Genomic DNA, 4,354 nt, shown 5'->3' on the forward strand with positions numbered 1-4,354 from the left:
ATTTCTAATTGTGGAGGTCAATATCAATGTAGCTGCTTCTGGTAATACAAAAAGCTCTTTCAAGACACTTCTTAAGAGAAATGTCTTTTTTCTTTTCACTCTTAACTGCAAAGCACCTCCAGGATGAACAGCAAACAGGTTATCTAAATTGTCCTTTCACAATAACAGAAAACTTCCCCTTTAATCAGCCTGAATTGCACAATTCTCATCTGTATGAAGGAATTTCATTTAGTCTCTGCTGTAAAGAAGTGATTTCTATGCAACAGGGTTGATAAAGGGAGGACTCAAATTAACAAGAGTGGTATTTGTTAACACTGCCATTACTCATCACAAACTTTAAACAAACCACACCACCCAGCCCAAAGCTAATATGGCTCTGTGTTAAACATTTCTGAGGGATTACACATCCTTGTGTGAAGATGGAATTAGGATTTAAAGCCAGTATTTCTGCATATACAAGCATTGTGCAAGAACATTTCATCTTCAAAATGGAAACCAAATATCACCTGTACAGGGTAAATGCTGCAATAACATGAATACACTTCTTCCATCAGGTTCACAGGCAGCTTAACCAATTCTGTGCCTGCAGATAATCTGTTCTGGCATCTTTTGGGGCCCTGAACCAGGAAAGTCACACTGAAATACTTTGGGACCATGAAAATTTCTTCAGATCCAAACCAGTCTCCAGGTGACACAAGTGACTGCAGACATCTCCAACAACCCAGCGGAGGCCAGGTTTGCTGTGTTCTCTTTGTCATTGTGGGTTTGTAATTCAGACTCACAGAAAGGCTAGAGTTGGAAGGGGCCTTAAAACCCTCTAGATCCAAACCCCTGCCATGGGCAGGGACACCGTCCACTAGACCAGGTGGCTCAGAGCCCCTGAGAGGTTTGGCAAATACCCAAAGACACCTTTCCCTCTGTTTTGCAAGGTCAGATTTCCATGCTCACTTTCACAGATGGCTCCAGTCTCACACAGAGCATTGCTGACTGGTCGCTCTTATCTCCACAGCCCAGCAGAGATCCTGTTTTGGATGGCTCTCACTGCTCCCAAGGCCCCAGGGATCACCCACTGCCTCTCCTCCTTCTGCTTTCCCTTCTAGGATCAGAGATTTCCTGCTGCTTCCTCCACGTCTGAGACAACTGGAGGAGATGAGGGGCTGAGGATGTGGCTTCTGACAGAGAGTTGATAACGCTCAGCTAAGTATTTTATTCTCCTGCCACTAAGCTGTCAGGCTGCTGCTGGAATTCCTCCTGCTTGGAAAGGCCTGGTGTGAGCAGCAGGAATTGTTGCTGGCTGGAATTTTCCAAGAGCTGGACAAAAGAAGCATTTTGTGGAAGGGCACCAGCTGCCCTTGGTCAGCAGCACAAGGTATGAGGTCCCCTTTGAAGGCCATCCCTGCTCAAGGACAGCCTGGCCTTTTCCAGTGCCCAGAGCACCTTCCAGGCTTTCGGGCTGGCCTCGTCCCTCACCCTGGAGAAGCAGGTTGCTGTTGGAACTCTCATATCTACAGTTTCTGGCTGGATTGCCGTGTTTTACCACAGACAGCCCTGGACACACTAGTACAGACTCCATCTGCAATAAAAGGGGACTTTGTTCCAGCTTTTCCCTTGGACCAGCATGCAGCAAGCCCACCCGGGCCTCATTCAGGTCTTTGTGGGCTGGTAGTCAGCTTCTGCTGGGAATTTAAAGCTTTTGCCCTACTTTCCACAGCAAATAGTGGAGCGAACCCAGCTGCATCACCCCCCGAATTTCACTCTAAAAACCACAATTTTTATTTTCCTCTATTCAAGCCTTGAAGAAAACAAACTTTTCTTGAGCGAGCTGGAGGCACACTGTCCTCCAAGATCATTCTTGAATAGGACAATATTGCAGGGGAAGATTGGCAAATCCAGAGTTTACTGGTGCTTAGGAAGCTTTGCAAAAGCTTCCCACATGCGGTGCTCTTGCACCCTCCTGAGCTCCTGGAGCCCTCACTCAGCTCAGGCACAGTTTGGACAGAAATGGATGGTTCCATCTGTCACACGTGGAGACTGGAGGAGGGAAGACTTTGCAAACACTGCCACGAGGGCAGGGCTGTTTTCATTGATGGTGCCAAGGTAGTACATCATCTTTGATTAAATGTGAGGTGCTGAAGGGCAAAAATTCTCAGTGATGAGGAGAGTGTGTCTCCACTCACACAGCAAGGTAAGTGAAGGGGAAAGAGCAATCTGTATTTTATGGGAGGTATTCAGTTTTTAACAAAACCTTTTTGCAGAAGACGTGCCTAGGCAGGGGTGATTCAGAGCATTTTATCAGCCTCACAGAGCATCCCCACATCTGCTTTGCCACATTTTCTCTCTTTTTTTCATTGTGAATGATTTCTCCTGTCAGGGTTGCTCCTGCTTGGAGTTCTACTCTCAGTGGAGTCCCAGAGTTTTCTCAGCTGCCTCTGCAGCGAGTTCTGAGCCAACGTGGGGCTCTGCTGCCAGCCCAAATCTGCCCTTCTCCTGCCCAGCCTGAGTGCAGGTGGGGCATGTGCTGGGCATGGCTGGAGATTTGCATGGTCAAACTCCTCGAGCATTTACATCTGCTCATGGCTTTGGGTAGTACAAATGTCAGAACACCCATCACAGCTAACAAATGGCATTTCTTGCAGATTGCTACAGCCACGCTGCTGATCCACAAATACACGAGAATCAATTTCAGTTGGAAAATGTCATTTATTACAAAGTGCTACACCCACGCTGACAATACAGAACTATACAAATCTCAATTTAGGTTAAAAACTGGAATTTATTCGATTATTACAACCTGTGTATGTAATAATATACAAATACCATCCTCAGTTAATTTCTTGCCAACCTCTACAAAAACTCACTATACAAAAAGATCAATTAGGCATTTAACAACTTAATTTATTACATATTACTGCAAGGATTAAGCCCATCTAGGAATACAAAAATACATCCATAGATATGAAAATAGAATTACATACATAAACAGATAAATATACCTATACAAATAGACTTATATACCTATACAAATACCAATATTCCTATTTTAAAAGCCATATAACAAAAATCATATCAAAGGAGATACCTACACCACTGTACCCATAAGAAATAGAAATTAACACAGATATAACAATATCCATGTATACAGAGATAAATTGATACACATATATGTAATTTCAAACATATATGTATATATACAAATAGCATGCATTCATAACAAAATAAATATACATAAATACAAGAATATACACATGGAAATAAATCCATACAAATAGCAACCCACTAACAGAAATACAGATGTAATAATCCCTGTCTATGTTCAAGTCCATGTATCTGTAAAGAACACTCAAAGCAGAGGGATCCCAGCTGCCCCATCTTCAAAGCCTCTCGCTTGGTCTCCTCCTCCCATGCAGAGCAGCTCTCCTGGACAGGGACAGCAGATGGGACATCTGGCAAGCAAAGGGAACACTGAATGAGTATGGGGATGTTTCCCTTGGCAGCAGCTGCACTTCCATCAGGGAAAAGGAAATGTCAGAGCCTCCCCAGGGGGTCAGAAAGAGAAAGCAGCCGGGCGGGCCGGGCTGTGGTGAGCGCAGCCGAGGCGAGACTGTCCCGCAGCCCGGCAGAGCCAGCACAGCTCCTGGGCCCTGCCAGCACAGCTGCCTTGCCCAAGGACAGCCCCTGTGCCAGCCGGGGCAGCTGCGCTGAGAAGCCCCAGCACGGGCAGGGCCCACTCCTGGCCCGCCGGGCAGTGCCCACGGCCACAGCCCACGGCAGCCTCAGCCCCACCTGCCTCCCCGGGCCTGTGGCCTCAGCCGGGCTCTCTCCAGGCTGGCAGCAGCAGGTCCCCGTTCACTTCTCTCGCTGCTGGCCTTCAGCTCCTCCCTGCTGGCTCCCGTCAGTCTCCAGCTGTCCTCAAGGTCTTCATGGCAGCTGTGGCAAAAGTGGAGGCTCTGCAATTGCTTCCAAGGCCTGGCAGAGCTGCAGTCCCGGAGCCCTCTGTGCTCCCTGCTGGCCCCCTCCATCCCCTCAGCCCCGCCATGCTCTCAGTGAAGCCCCAGCCGCCTTCAGTTTCTTCAGCCCCTCACAGTCCTCTCACGCCCCTCAGTCCCTTCTGAGCCATCCCGTCCCCTGAGACCCACCACCCTGCCAGCCTGTGCCACTTCCCTGTCACCTCAGTGCCACCAAGGCCCTCGGCTGCCCCACAGCCCTCAGCCCCAGCAGCAGCTCAGGGTCACCGTCCCTTCAGCGCCACGGCCCCCTCAGCCCCCTCAGTCTCACCGTCCTTCAGCAGCTCCTCAGGGACGGTGCCTGGGGCCAGCGGCAGCTCCCACTGCTCCAGGGACAGCCGGGGCTGGAA

The 4,354-nt window shown here is 48.8% G+C and overlaps 1 long non-coding RNA gene across 1 annotated transcript; it reads right to left on the bottom strand.

Moving 5' to 3' along the window:
• Positions 1-2,686: 2,686 nt before the first annotated feature.
• LOC132087205 (uncharacterized) lies at positions 2,687-3,928 on the bottom strand. The gene is made up of 2 exons (XR_009420490.1): positions 3,784-3,928; positions 2,687-3,443 (listed from the first exon to the last, which is right to left on the bottom strand). It is a non-coding gene; the product is annotated as an uncharacterized LOC132087205 (long non-coding RNA).
• Positions 3,929-4,354: the final 426 nt, after the last annotated feature.

The sequence above is a fragment of the Ammospiza nelsoni genome, unplaced genomic scaffold (assembly GCF_027579445.1).
Source record: "Ammospiza nelsoni isolate bAmmNel1 unplaced genomic scaffold, bAmmNel1.pri scaffold_54, whole genome shotgun sequence".
In the NCBI taxonomy this organism is placed as follows: Eukaryota; Metazoa; Chordata; class Aves; order Passeriformes; family Passerellidae; genus Ammospiza; species Ammospiza nelsoni.